At 43.8% G+C, this 14276-nt stretch overlaps 1 protein-coding gene across 3 annotated transcripts in view; it reads right to left on the bottom strand.

The window, feature by feature from the left end:
• elmo1 (engulfment and cell motility 1 (ced-12 homolog, C. elegans)) overlaps positions 1 to 13762 on the bottom strand; it is a 104482-nt gene extending 90720 nt beyond the window's left edge. For 2 of the 3 annotated variants that reach the window (XM_075450194.1, XM_075450192.1), the window contains exon 1: positions 13543 to 13762. The gene's annotated coding sequence lies outside the window, so the exon portion shown is untranslated. The remainder of the gene's footprint in view (positions 1 to 13542) is intronic. The other variant, XM_075450195.1, reaches the window with a different exon arrangement.
• Between the last annotated feature and the right edge of the window lie 514 nt (positions 13763 to 14276).

The raw sequence follows: 14276 nt of genomic DNA, 5'->3' as shown, positions 1-14276 counted from the left end.
CACACACACTCCTCGTTACACGCAGCCTTTGGCCAGCCAGCTGTCTCTCCGTCCCTTCCCACAGCAACCCTCCTTCCCCCCCCAGCCGAGGCTACATGTCAACAAACCCTTAATTCTTCATGCACACATACATGCAGACATGGCCACCGGCACACATGTCCTGGGTGGCTTTAGGACCTGGCTGCACCAAAACACTGCTCTCCTCCCTGCTGTGTGCTCTTTGCCAATCTGCCACACTGCATGACTGACCGACTGCACTGTTTGAGGCACAGTGTTATTCACCAACAACCAAAGGCTCATCAGTCCCACCCTGGTGCACACAGCCACAACACATGAGCTCATGCGTGCTGTGAATGATATGGTGGGGCTGGTTTTCAACATATTTTCCATGTAATGCTGTTTTTCTTGCCTTTTTGAGTAGTGTCACAGAGATGCTTGTTCTTTTGCTCCTGCCTGCTCGGTTTATGGACCCAACCTCCACGTCACGCATACTACACCCGCTCACCACAGTGCCCTCCCCTCTCCTGACAGATGCCCCGTCTTTGGGTCTCACCCTTTAATTTGTTAACCCTAATCTCTGCTCTCAGCTTCCAACTCTCTGCTGCATCCCTATTATTTATTTATGCCCCGTGTTTTTTTTTCTTCAAAACATATGCTACACCCACGCCCTCCCCTCCCATGCCTTACCCACCCAAAGGCCTTAGCCTCGCCTGGTCAGTCATAAGTCGGTGCCAGCTCTCCTCCACCCTAGCAGTGTGGTGACTGGCCACTGCTAAAAACATTTTCTCCCTTCTGTATGCCAAGTTAAAGTCACTCACTCGGCCTTTGCTTGTGGCTGCTGTATTATTGTCAAGTTACAGAGTAAAATTGTGGGTGGGGACTTGTGGGACAGAGGCAGCACAAGTTGAAAGGAGGCTGAAGTCTGGCTATTTTTGGACTGTGGCAGATGAGTCAAAGACCTTAATTTTTTTTTCCTTTTATGGGTTAATTACATAGAAGCCACATTTATGTGCAGCAGAGAAAAAGGGGAAGAAAAGGGGGAAACGAAAACAGCAGTGGTGGGCATTCCTCAGGCCAGGCCTTCATTGCTGAGGGTAGGATGTCATTGGAATTATGTAATCTGTGCGTATCGGACCCCCTCATACATCAATTTGCTGATTACATGGTCACAGAAAAATCTTTCATTTTCCGGCCTGCCCTGAAATTCTCACTAAAAAACATTAACATCTTATCACATTACAGTGGGTTCGGCCTACACCTCTTGATCTTTAGGCCTTCACGTGCTGTCAACAGGAAATGAATTTGTTCATACGCAGACACTGGCAGGAAGTGGCTCACCTTCCACCCACAGTTCAGAAGAGGTATATCTATCACTTATGCTAAAATCTATATTAGTGCAAACCCATCAAAAAAAAAAAAAAAACTCAATGTAACAAACTCTCAGCATGTTCAGAGAGGGTCCTGCATCCGGTAGCTGTCCCATTATTATAAAGCTTCTCATGGTATTTCCTGTGCCTTTCTTGTGCTGCGCTGGCTGTGCTGAAAAATGCAGCCAAACAAGTCAGACACACACACAAATACAAACTGAGGGAGCTAAGCCTCCCCTCCAGACAACAAAAGGACAGACACAGCAACAAGCCCCGAAGGCAACATTAAACCCTGCTTGTCTGCCATTACAATAACCCTCTTCTCTCAATAGATAGCCACGCTGAGCCCAACGGAGCTGAGCTGTACCCATGTTATTCTTAATTTCAACACTGGAGGGAATAAGATAAGAGTTAGGTGCTCTGACATTGTGCAACGTCCACAGGAAATGGGAAAACTCTGATGCGTGGCCAGCGCAGACCAGCCAGGGTGACACGAGGTACAGCAGGTGGCTCACAGATGGTAAAATCTACTCTGGCCACAAACGACAGAGTTCAACACTATCCTTCAACTGAGTTTGAGAAAGCCAAAACAATCACTGATGTTTAGTCTCACATGGCAGGAAAAACCTGTATACCTCACCGTATCAACATCGCTGGCTAGAATGACAAGAAGCAAAAACACTGATAAGTGCAATAAAGAGATGAAATCTCTGTTGCTACCCAAGTAAAGCCGTCTCCTCACATACCAGTTCTCTTATTTCCACACTGATGGGTTGATTCAGCAGAGAAACGAACAAGCAGAAATACAAACAACATGCCGTTTTCAACCTCATAAAAAGGTAACAAAGGTTGGATGGAGGGTTTGTATTTAGGATAAGCATTAAAAGCCTGGGAAATTAAAAGAAACACATTTTAAACCATTTTTTTCATGACCACAAACAGTACTGACAGAAAATAAATACCACGGCTCAAGCAAAGATAAGGGCAAGTTGGAAAAACCTCTCCGTGCTCCGGGTAAAGAAAACATGAGCCAGTTCAGTTCATTTTCTCAAAGAGTTTCACCTGCTGACCTGTTGTTCTTTGACGGTCAAAGCTCAACACCCCACCGAGTAAGGTTTTGATAGGCCCAAAACAAGTCTTCTCCAGGCAGTGATCGTGTTCCAGATAAAATACCCGCCCTCCAAGGCGATGTCTGGCACCATCAGGTTATAAGGGGGGGGTTACAGCTTCTTTTTACTGGCTGGTTCGAGTCAAGAGATACTCTCGTCAGGCTGCTGAGCCTAATGGAGGCAACAAGAGAGAGAGACGACCAATGGAGCTTCAAGCAAGCGGTTTTTATCCCAGATGCCCTGACTAACGTTGCTGCCGCTAGTGGCAAGTGTGTGGGCAGTGAATATCAGAAAATGGGCAATATGTGCATGCAGAGTTGTTTAAATGGAGAGCTCCAGTGAGAGCATGAAGTTGAAGCTTGATCAGTAATGATAAGATTTAAAGAAAGAAATGAATAAGGGAAAAGAGTAAGAGCCAAAAAGGATATATCAGAGTTATATCAGATATATCAGGATATATCAGAGTTTGTGTGTCCTTCTGTGTTTTGACTTATTCAGAGACTTGCAAGCAGCTTCAGCATAATGTAACACACCATCAATCCAAGGCTTGCAGTTCCCTATCAAGAGGGAACAATGAGCCGGTGACCTTGGCATGTTGTGAGAAGCGCGTTCCTCCTCCTCAATCTCCTCTCTCTAGAGGTATCCTTGACTAGACGAATGGAAAACCCTGCTGTGGCAAAATCCCACCACAAAGCAATGCGTTGTCACAGAATAGGTTCAAAAATTTATCTCAGCCTATCCGTAGTTGTATAGTGCATTTAGATATGCGCCATTGCAGCTCTTGCCCAAACTCTGCCCTCCAATTAACAGAAACAAGTTGAGTTGAACAAGCTCACAGTAGCCTCAAGCAGCAGGTGGGACAGCAGAAATGTTGTGTTTGCGTTTTTGTAGTGGCGTTTTTGTTGAGGCAACATCCTCATCAGAATTTGTTATTAAAAAAAAAAGAAGACAAAAAAGGCACGGAGGTACACATTTTGCTAACTGAGCACTGCATTTTATTTTCCCTTTATGTCTCTGCAAAAAGTACACTAAATGTTAAAGGATTCATTCTATTACCAAAACATAAAATCAACTGAGACTCCAAACCTGTTAGACAAATAAAAGGGAGAACCAGATAAAGAGAGAACCAAAGCAGGGTTTGCCGTCTACTTTTGGGAGAGGCTTTTTAGCCAAAGAAAGGTAATTCAGATGAGAAAAATCGGACATTTGCCTGCCAAACTGCAAGGCAGAGTCATCCATGCCTTTACATGAATGCAGTCATCCCTGCTGGCACAACACAAACCGAGCGACTGCACTCACTTTGAACAAAGAAAATAATAATAATAAAGCGCTACTCTATGTGTCAAATAGCTGTTTGCTTCTGTATTATGGTTCCTATAACACATAACCTCTCAGCCAATATCCACACAGTCTCACTGCAGATTCTACAGCAGTTGCAAAATTATTTGGCTCATGTTAGTTTTTTAGTGTACACGGGCACCAAGATAAATCACATAAAGCATTGTTTCCATTTTAACAGTCCCTATAAGTCCGTATGGGGAGGTTGAACACTCTGTGGTGGAAATACACATGACTTATCTTTTGGTCTGGCAACTTTTTACAATTCAGTTGTTGCCAACTATAAAGTTGTGAGCTCACAATCCAAATAAAACCTATGTATCCAGGCTTGGATTAATCAGATGATGGTCAAGAGACAAATGTTCCGTTTAATAATCGTCCTGTACTTTCCGCTGTAGATGGGCTTTTGGCGTGAAGAAAGTCAACGGTGGCATCTCCAATACCAACTTGCGGCATTGCTCATGCTTTTATACAAGCAAATATTTAAATGTCACTCCACGTTTGATTTGATAAGTAGATTCTTCAATCATTCATCTCCCTTCACTTATCCAAGACCAAGTTGCAGAGGCAACAAGCCCTGGAGGCTGACCCAGAGGTCCCGCTCCCAGCAACACTCTTCAGCTCTTCCTGGGACATCCCAAAGCGGGGCTTCCTCCCAGCTGGACATGCCTGAAAAACCTCCGAAGGGAGGCGACGCAGGGACCATCTGCAAAATATTATTTGAAAATGCTTGCCAATTTCCAAATAGTTACCCCAGAGGAATCGACACATTCTAGGACACCAGAATGACAATTCCTGACCAAAATCCATTTAAGACAATCAAATGAAGACCAGGATAATTCAAATTATCTAAATAATTAATTATTATATTATAAATAATTATTTCAAGCAAAGTCTAGAGCATTAGCAAAAAGAGACAAGAGCTCCTTTTGTCCGTCACAGAGCTCTGCAGCACCTGTTGATCTCACAGGGGGGAAATCCCTTAAAACTTGAGAATGTTTGAGGTCTTTGCTACCTTTCAAACTAATCCCTTAATCTCGCAGTCTAAAACACTCAGCACTGGAGGTAAAAGGGACAATATTTGAAATCTTTGGTGGCTGCTGTTAGAACAGCACCTCACTATTGCACCCTGGGATACGATCAGACTCCTAATGGACTCTTTACAAAGCTTGTCAAAGTCAATTTAGCAAAAGCTTAAACACATTTCCATCAACCATACTTTTAATTTTCCAATCCGAAAACAAGCACTTACACTGTCCATGATGAAAAGGTTTGAACAGTAATTATGGAAGACCTTGACGTAGGCATCAAGCCACTAACCTGAAGCTGGGGAGGTCCAAAGCCCCTTCACATTTTAGTTTTGGAGTATTCAAACCAGCCTGCCTCGATTAACATCAGTCTATCAGATCTCCTGCAGCTCCCTCTGAAGCCACAAAACGCTGTTGTTCACACAACTTATTTTCCCTTCTACTCCCCAGAAAACTTTGATATTTGAAATCAGTGGGGTTCCTCTTTCCCGAGTTTACATCAGACAAAATAGATTTACACTCACACTTCTTACCCCTTGCTAGCCACAGAGAAATTTGGAAGGACCCAGTGACACCGGGTGTGCTTGATTGAGCATTTCTAGCTCGTATTTTTATGGACCAACAAAAACAGGTGACTAGGTTGAATGGATGAAAACTGTTGGTGTATGGATGGAGATATTGATGTAATGGACATGCAAGGAAGCGTGAAAGCAACTGTCTGTATGTGGACAGCAACACGGAGATCAAGCAATGACCCATAGTATTGCACAGCACTCAAAGGACTCACACATACTGTAAACGCACAGACACACAGGGGAAAGGCTGTAATTGGGTTACGGCTATAGAAAACCTAGGTTTACCACTTTAGCCATACTCACACGTCAGCACACAGCTACTGTGGAAATGACGCAAGCAAGTGTTAGAAAAATAATAAAAACTGAGACGGCAACACAGCACTGAATTTCTGCAACTCTCCACAGCACATGTGCACACGTTCCATAAATCACACGCTGTGTGACATCAACCCTCACAACACAAATGCACAATCTAACAAGCAGCCGATACAGTCTAGCGGACCCTAATGCCGACTTTACAGCTGGGTCCTCTGTACAAACTACTGGCCTCCAAGACATCTCAAACCTCTCACAGAGCTTTGGAAAGATACACTTGTTGGTCCGAGAGGCTGTCTAACCTTCTATCACGCAAGGTCAGAAGGCCCCCCAAGCCCGAGAGGCTCTTAGCTGGGAGATCCAAAATACCACAAACACAGACGTACACTGTTACAGGGCTGGTAACCTCTCGCACAGTATTTACTGAGCTCTGCAGCAGCACCACAGCTGGAATGCAGCAGCTAGGGCAAGCACACAGAGGGATCCATATCAGTTTCTGGGTCATCCAGGGCTGCTGGAAAAACTCGCCCCTGGATGCTCTCTGCTCAAATGGACTTATACTCTGGATGGACATGTCAAAGAGGCGCGGGCTAGAAATGTTGAAATGTATTTATGATTATGCCTTTTGCAACTGCTCAGAGATCACAGTTTGTAATAATAGGGTGTGTTTTTCCAATTGGTTTTCCCTATTAACGTTTTTTCTTTTTTCATGTCAAAGACTTACCTGGCTCTGAATGAGGCCTGAAGCAAACAGAGGAGCAGAACATGGCAGCGGTACCTATGAGATCTCTTCTCACCTACCCATGACTGCTTGGCTGTCTAGCACCTTCCCATCGCACCTTTAGTACCTACAAACTGTTTTAATTAACTTCTTACCACTGGGAGCAATTATGCAAGGCAACATTCATCTAATTTGGAACTGCAAATTAATCTTCCCTCAAGCTACAAAGCGACAGGAGCCAGTGTATACTGCAAGTGAGGATACCAGGAGATTATATTAAGGCTGAGCTTTTTTTTTCCTGAAAGAAATTCTGTGGCTGCCGAAAAGACATTGAAGATGTCAACTTTATGAAGCCTTTTGTCATCATTTTAACATTGCAATCCTGCTTTACGATGAAAATGGGGGGAAATGAGTTCATTAAGATGGACAGATAACAGGCTGGGCATACATCAAGGAGAAAACAATTTACATACCTCAAATTCCCTCAGGGAGCAACAAGACAGAGAGAGAAAGCGGAAATAAAGGGATGAGCAAATGAGAAAAGAGTGCCAGAAATGGGGATAGAGAGTACATTAGTAAGAGAGTTTACTAATGAGAGACAGATAACAACCTGCAAGGGCGGAGGGCTGTCGGATGAGAGGCATAAGAAATTGGCATGGTTGCACTTCAGGAGGTGGTGAGAGGATGCCAAACAGTAGGCAGTGTCAAACAGATACACACCATGATCTAACATGTGTTGCTACTCATTAGGCAAAGACGGGCACAAATCTTCCCCCAAAAACTATGCCACCACTCCGTCTCCAGCTCTTTCCACGAGTCACATTTGGTGGATTATACTCAAGTGTCGAAAACAAAAGACCAAAGCACTCAAGTTCAGTTCCATCCATCTATTTGGCCAATAACATATGGTGCGATTTAACGCTGCTATATTTCATATTTCTGTTTTTTCTTTTACTCTTGTGCTGCAACACCCCATTTACACTGCTGGATATTAGGACCCCTAAGAGGTAAAGAAATATTTATTTGGACGAACCAGCTAACAAGAAACGGAGCTTTGCTACGGCTAATAAACCTTGTTTTTGCATGGGTGAGCATTCTTTTTTACATATAGTTCCCTCAGGTGGCTGTTAAACTGAAACAGGATTCCTCTGGCACGCTTCACTCTTGAAGTTGGACAGCTACTGGCCGGAGCTGAGCACACAGTAAACTTCGCATACCTGTTCTCTGGGAGAATGATCTTCAGCAAGGGGCTCTTTCACCAGAATGAACACTGACACACGCATTTTAAACCAAAAATCAGTCTCTAAACCACGGCCAGCCATTCATATGTATCCCAAAACTTTGCACTGAGGTACAATCATCAAAATCCCAACCACAACATTTGACCAAACATAACCACATTCCACAAAAGCACAACTTAAAAATACATCTAACACAACCCGACAACCAATGACAGGAAAAGAAAAAAAAAGAAAGAAAGAATTTGCTCCATTTGCTGAAATTTCTTTCAATGTTGTGTTTTTTAAATTGTTGTGATTTCTGTCTACAAAAGCAGCACCACAAAAAGTTGGAACATAGCAAAGCAACATGTTGAAAGTGAGACATTTCACTATTTAACGGACAAATGCAGGAAGAACATACTGCAGCTAATTGGTTTAACTGGCAATAGGTCAGTAACATAAATGGGCATAAAAAGGGGCACCTTAGAGAGGAAGAGTCTCTCAGAAGTAAAGACAGGCACAGGTTGAGTGATCTGCAAAAAAGTGCTTCACAAATTGTGGAGCAATTCAGTTCCACAAGGTAATATGACGAGGACTAAATATTCCATCATTTACGGTCCATAATATCAGCAAAACATTCAGAGAATCTTGAGATATCTCTGTGTGCAAGGAACATGGACAGAATAACTATACTGACTGTGTGTAATCCTCGGGCCCCGCAAGCAGCACTCCATTAAAAACAGATGATTGTGTCATGAAAATCACTGTATAGGCTCAGTAACAATTTAAGAAATCATTGTCTGTGAACACAGTTAATAGAGTCATCAACAAGTTCAGGTTAAAGCTCGATCATGCAAAGAAGAAGCCATATGAGAACATGATCCTGAAACCATTGTTCTGTGGTCAGATTAATCACAATCTGAATTTTTTTTCAAAGTCATGGGGGCCATGTCTTCTGGATTAAAGAAGAGAGGGGGCATCCAGCTTTTGGTACAGGGATGAATTAGTGCCTATGGAATTAGTAACTTGGCATTTGGGAAAACCACCATTAATACTGAAAGGTAAATAAGGCTTAAGAGCAAAATATGCTCTCATCCAGCTTCCTTTTTTCAAGGAAGGCCTTGTACATTTCAGCAAGATAATGCCAAACCACATTAGAACAACGTGGCTTTGTAGCAGAAGAGGCCGGGTGCTGGACTCGCCTGCCTGCAGTCCAAACCTTTCACCAACTGAAATCCAAAATACGACAAAGACAACCCAGGACTGTTGCGCAGCCAGAATCCTATATCAGACAAGATTCTTCACCCTAAGGTCCAGCAACTGGTCTCCACAGTTCGCTGCTGTGACCTAAGATGAACTAACATTTTGCATGAAATAGCAAAACATCTAACTTTCAACATTTGATATGTTCCCTATGGTCTACTGTGTATGAAATATTGGCTTATTAGATTTTTCTTTTCATTGCATGCTGATTTTATTTGCATTTTTCACAGCATCCCCGCCTTTTTAAGAGTTCAAACGACCAGGCTTTCTCTTTGTTACTCGGCTCCACAAAACCTAAAACTCCCATGAGATACAATGAGTTTCACAGCGATGGTTCTCAACCTTTGCTTAAGCCAAGTTTTCCTTCTCAGACTCCGTGTGCGCTCTCACAAAATGGGGAATTTGGAATGTCACTCCACTTCGTTCGTCTTTGCTATGATTGAGGGTTTTTGTGAATAAAAGATAACAAAATGATTACAGCTAAATTCAACATGCTGAGAGTAATTCCTTAATTATGGGAACCTGAGCAATTAACATTTTCCTTTCACCAGTCAATGCACAAACATGAAATTCAAGAAGTGGATTATGTCCCATAATTGAAATATATATGGAGATCACTTGAGTTTTTTGGCCAAATCAATGTTTAAATAACTTAACAGATACCAACAAAGTTTTATAAACAGTTAAAACTATTATCAGCTGTTGCCGACACTGCATGTGATGTCATCAGTTCCGTTGTTGCTAAGATACAGACACAACACCCCAATTCTTTTGTGGCAATATCTGGTGATTTTAATCATGCCTCACTCTCTGCTACACTGCCAACTTTTCAACAGTTTGTCAGCTGGTCTACCAGAGAAAACAAGACATTGGATTTGTTTTACACAAATGTCAAGGATTCATACATTTCCAAATCAAGACCTCCCCTGGGTAAATCAGATCACAACCTTGTTTTTCTCTGTTCAGCATATAAACCCCTTGTCCAGAGACTACCTGTCACAAAAAGGACTGTTAGAAAGTGGTCACAGGAAGCTGAAGAAGCCTTACAGGGTTGTTTTGATGCAACCGATTGGATTTCTCTTTGTAAGCCACATGGAGAGGACATTAATCCCATGACTGAGTGTGTGACTGACTATATAAACTTCTGTGTGGACAACACCATCCCCACCAGAACAGTGAGATGTTTCCCTAATAACAAACCCTGGATCACCAGTGATCTAAAGGAACTATTGAACAAGAAAAAAAGAGCCTTTAGGGAGCGAGACAGGGAGTTACTGAGGAGTATACAGAAGCAGCTCAAAGTCAAGATCAGAGAGAGCAAGGAGGTGTATAGAAAGAAGCTTGAGAGTAAACTGCAGAGGAACAATATCAGAGATGCGTGGTCAGGAATGAAGAAGATCACAGGCCTCAAGCAGAGGGAGGATCGGATGGATGGAAGTCTGGACAGAGCAAATGAGCTGAACACATTCTTCAACAGGTTCAGTTCAGGAACAAGCTCACCATCCTCCCCTCCTGTTCCCAGCCAAAGAGACATCCCACCCTCCTCTGACCCACAGCTTTCCTGTAACATCTCCACCTCCACCTCAGTCATGGATTCTTCTGCTTCCACTAGTTTGTCTTCAACCAAATCAAGAGATGCTGCTGTCCCCTTTGCCTCCCCCTCCCACTTTTCTGTTTCTAGAAGTCAGGTGAAAAGGCAGTTGGAGAGACTGAACCGGAACAAGGCTGCAGGTCCAGATGGTGTCAGCCCCCGAGTCCTGAAGGCCTGTGCAGAGCAGCTCTGTGGGATTCTGCAACACCTTTTCAACCTTAGCTTGACCCATGAGAAGGTACCACTGTTGTGGAAGACATCCTGTCTGGTTCCGGTACCAAAGAAAACCCACCCTTCAGTCATCAATGACTACAGACCTGTTGCCCTGACATCCCACATCATGAAGGTCCTGGAGAGACTCCTGTTGACCCACCTGTGTAAGCAAACCAGCACATATCAGGACCCCCTGCAGTTTGCTTATCGCCATGGAGTTGGAGTTGAAGACGCTATCATACACCTGCTTCAACAAACCCACTGTCATCTGGACAAAGCAGGCAGCACTGTGAGGATCATGTTCTTTGATTTCTCCAGTGCATTTAACACAATTCAGCCTGATCTGCTTCGTCTGAAACTCCAGAAGACTCAACAATCCCCTGGATTAATGACTACCTGACAAACAGACCACAGTTTGTCAGACTGAAGAATTGTGTGTCTAACCAGGTGATCAGCAGCACAGGAGCACCACAGGGGACTGTACTCTCACCATTCCTTTTCACTCTGTACACTTCAGACTTCCAGTACAAGTCAGACTCCTGTCATCTACAGAAATATTCAGATGACTCTGCAGTTGTCGGGCGTATCAGAGATGGACAAGAAGCTGAGTACAGAGAGCTGGTGGACCGCTTTGTGGCATGGTGTGGGAACAATCATCTCATCTTGAATGTTAACAAAACAAAGGAGATGATTGTAGATTTCAGGAGAAACAGGGTCAGATCAAACCCTGTTTCCATCATGGGAGAAGAAGTGGAGGTGGTTGAGGAATATAAATACCTTGGTGTTCATGTGGACAACAGACTGGACTGGAGACACAACAGTGAAGCCATCTACAAGAAAGGACAGAGCAGACTGTACTTCTTGAGGAAGCTATGGTCCTTCAAGGTTTGCAGCAAGATGTTGCAGATCTTCTACAAGTCTGTTGTTGAGAGCGTCATTTCCTCTTGCGTCATCTGTTGGGGCAGCAGCATCAGAACCAGGGACCTAAAAAGACTCAACAACCTGATAAAGAAAGCTGGTTCTGTTCTGGGGACGACTGTGGAACCTCTGGAGACAATAATGCAAAGAAGGATTTTGCATAAAATCAAGAGAATTATGGACAACCCTGAACATCCTTTCCATGAGACTGTTATCGGAAAACAGAGTCTCTTCAGTCAAAGGCTTCTTCAGTTTGGATGCAAAACGGACCGCTACAGGAAATCTTTCCTGCCCACAGCCATCAGCATCTATAATATAACTCCTTGATTTAATTGAGTTACATCAACATTTAATTTCCTTCTGGGATAAATAAAGTATTTTTGAATTGAATTGAATTAAATTACCAACCTGTATTTCAGCAGGTGCAGTAATAGCAGTGTGCAACACATATCTGTAATCAGGACCAAGCACAAAAACATCTATATTCCTGTGGCAACCTGACAACTACAGTTTGTGCTAAAATAATAGGCTTTTCACCAAATTGAAGCAACACCATCAAACCCCAAATAGGACACATGCACACCGCTGCTGCATAGCAGTGGCACAATCCATGTAAAGCAGAATCTGCTTACGAGGAAGATGAGACTAGGCACAATTTCAGATCAAGGAACTAAAATACAACAGTTAGTAAAGAAATACAGTTTCAAAAATAAACCTGATGGTCTTATTCGGGTATAACAAACAAACTCAGTTTGCAACTAGCTGAACTGAAACGCTTGAAAGGCACTTTGCTCACTTTCAGATCATACATAATGCGTTTTCAGAAACTATTGAAAAATGTGCAAGAGTTTAACAAACGGATGGTGTGGATCAACAGTTTTTCACCACAGATTAGATCTCCCTGCATGTTTACCCTCACTGGCAGCTGCTTTGGGTTCAGCAGCAGCATGACAGCAGCAGTAAGAGGAGGTGAAGGAAAAGAAGTTGAGACCACAAGTTTCATGCGTGCAGCAGGTATTCAAAAAGGTGATCTGAGTAATGGCGGCTGCGTGCCCCAGGGGACCTCGCTTAGCAACGCCCCTGCCACCAAATTTCCCAAACAACATGACTAGAAGTCATATTAAAAACCCGTGGAAACACCTGATGCGGACATTCGAAAAGGAGGAAGTGAAAAAGCATGACTGAAACGGCAGATCTTTGTCTCGACTATCATGGGAGAAAGAGGGGACTTGGACTCTCATGTGGCCTGATCAGAGGCCCGCGGTGTGGCCAGTGTGCAGGGGCTTCAGTTGCACACTGGGAACCACTAAAGCGGCTCTTTAATTAGCAGTGGGGCTTAGCAGAGGCATCTGCATGCGCATCTCTACTTCTTCGGCCAAGCGAACAGCGTCGCATTTCGGCAAACAAGCCGGGAAGCGGCAACACCAGCTCCGTCGGCGCATAATCAGCTGCACGCACACACACACACACACACACACACACACACACACACACACACCTAGAAGCGTTACTGTGCACTTGTTTCAGGATCCAGAACTAACCAGGCTAGGAGAACCGCGGCCACTTTAACGCATTCACCGCAGTTCGGCGTGCATCTGTGCAACGCGTTCATGAGAACATGTCTGTCAATGAAAGAGCAGCGCCCAGAGCCGCCACTTCAAAAAGTAACGCCAGGAGACGGGAGGCTGGAGGAAGAGCACGCGAAGGGAAACCGTATAATTCCGCTACAATGGAACCGACACAAACGCTCGCTGAGGCAAAGCGCGAAGAACCCCCCCTTCCCAATAAAAAAAAAACCTCCGCGACTCCCCAACATTTGACACCGGAACGCAAACGACGGTGAAGCTGAATTTCAGCAAAAGAGGGAAACACGCTTCCACAAACCTGTCGAGGCGAGGACACTTCTTCCACAGCGGCGTTGATGTCCGGAGTTTGTCTGCGTGTGCGTGCGTGTTTGTGTGTGTCTGTGTTGTGATTGTGCGCGTCACTCATCGGTGTTTTCTCCCACCCAGTCTCTCCTCTGCCGTAGAGATAGTGCTGATGTTTCCACTTCCTCCTTTCTTCTGCCGTCTGCTGGCTGCCTCGGTGATGCCAGACAGTTAGATGCATGAAAGCGTGGAGGGAATGGCATCATCCGAGAAAAAGGAAACTGGTTGAAGAGCTCTGAAGTTCAGTCAACAACTTGCCTCAGTCCTAGGAGTCAGCTGACTCCTATTTAATTGGGAACTTAGGCTACTGTAAATGCGCGGGGGGGGGGGGGGGGTGACCTTTTTCTCATTTATTTGACAATTAAAGGAGGTAGAAGCGTTTGGGTATTGGTGTTGTGTCATCTGCCTGATGAAAAACATGCTTAAAAAAAAAAAAGTCGGTGTATACATTCTACCGAAGGTAATTACAGTGGACACTATAGAAAACCCCAAACATGTCCACATGTTGCAAAACACCAGCAGAGTAAAAAAATAAAAAATCATAACACGAAAGAAGGAAAGTACAACAGCATTTTACAAACAAGCAAACATCTAACAGTAAACACAACATGGAGCCAACACTAAATGTTGGAAAACGGCAACTTTCGAGGAAAACGAAAAAAATAAAAATAAAAAAAACCTCAAACACAG

This window comes from Odontesthes bonariensis, chromosome 18, assembly GCF_027942865.1.
Source record: "Odontesthes bonariensis isolate fOdoBon6 chromosome 18, fOdoBon6.hap1, whole genome shotgun sequence".
NCBI lineage: Eukaryota > Metazoa > Chordata > Actinopteri > Atheriniformes > Atherinopsidae > Odontesthes > Odontesthes bonariensis.
Note: the sequence above shows the minus strand (reverse complement) of the source record. Positions and strands in the feature narration are given on the sequence as shown.